Source organism: Panulirus ornatus, chromosome 12, assembly GCF_036320965.1.
Source record: "Panulirus ornatus isolate Po-2019 chromosome 12, ASM3632096v1, whole genome shotgun sequence".
Lineage (NCBI taxonomy): Eukaryota > Metazoa > Arthropoda > Malacostraca > Decapoda > Palinuridae > Panulirus > Panulirus ornatus.
Genome location: NC_092235.1, coordinates 6,450,576 through 6,452,263, shown reverse-complemented (window position 1 = coordinate 6,452,263; position 1,688 = coordinate 6,450,576).

Below are 1,688 nucleotides of genomic sequence, written 5' to 3'. Positions count from 1 at the left end.
ATATATATATATATATATATATATATATATATATATATATATATATATATATATATATATATATATATATATATATATATACATATATATATATATATTTTCTTTTTGTCGCTGTCTCCCGCGTTTGCGAGGTAGCGCAAGGAGACAGACGAAAGAAATGGCCCAGCCCACCCCCATACACATGCATATACATACATCCACACACGCAAATATACATACCTACACAGCTTCCCATGGTTTACCCCAGACGCTTCACATGCCCTGATTCAATCCACTGACAGCACGTCAACCCCGGTATACCACATCGATCCAATTCACTCTATTCCTTGCCCTCCTTTCACCCTCCTGCAGGTTCAGGCCCCGATCACACAAAATCTTTTTCATTCCATCTTTCCACCTCCAATTTGGTCTCCCACTTCTCCTCGTTCCCTCCACCTCCGACACATATATCCTCTTGGTCAATCTTTCCTCACTCATTCTCTCCATGTGACCAAACCATTTCAAAACCCCCTTCTGCTCTCTCAACCAGGCTCTTTTTATTTCCACACATCTATCTTACCCTTACGTTACTTACTCGATCAAACCACCTCACCCCACACATTGTCCTCAAACATCTCATTTCCAGCACATCCATCCTCCTACACACAACTCTATCCATAGCCCACGCCTCGCAACCATACAACATTGTTGGAACCACTATTCCTTCAAACATACCCATTTTTGCTTTCCGAGATAATGTTCTCGACTTCCAAACATTCTTCAAGGCTCCCAGGATTTTCGCCCCCTCCCCCACCCTATGATTCACTTCCGCTTCCATGGTTCCATCCGCTGCCAGATCCACTCCCAGATATCTAAAACACTTTACTTCCTCCAGTTTTTCTCAATTCAAACTTACCTCCCAACTACCTTGACCCTCAACCCTACTGTACCTAATAACCCTGCTCTTATTCACATTTACTCTTAACTTTCATCTTTCACAGACTTTACCAAACTCAGTCACCAGCTTCTGCAATTTCTCACATGAATCAGCCACCAGCGCTGTATCATCAGCGAACAACAACTGACTCACTTCCCAAGCTCTCTCATCCACAACAGACTTCATACTTGCCCCTCTTTCCAAAACTCTTGCATTCACCTCCCTAACAACCACATCCATAAACAAATTAAACAACCATGGAGACATCACACGCCCCTGCCGCAAACCTACATTCACTGAGAACCAATCACTTTCCTCTCTTCCTACACGTACACATGCCTTACATCCTCGATAAAAACTTTTCACTGCTTCTAACAACTTGCCTCCCACACCATATATTCTTAATACCTTCCACCGAGCATCTCTATCAACTCTATCATATGCCTTCTCCAGATCCATAAATGCTACATACAAATCCATTTGCTTTTATAAGTATTTCTCACATACATTCTTCAAAGCAAACACCTGATCCACACATCCTCCACCACTTCTGAAACCACACTGCTCTTCCCCAATCTGATGCTCTGTACATGCCTTCACCCTCTCAATCAATACCCTTCCATATAATTTACCAGGAATACTCAACAAACTTATACCTCTGTAATTTTAGCACTCACTCTTATTCCCTTTGCCTTTGTACAATGGCACTATGAACGCATTCAGCCAATCCTCAGGCACCTCACCATGAGTCATACATACATTAAATAACCTT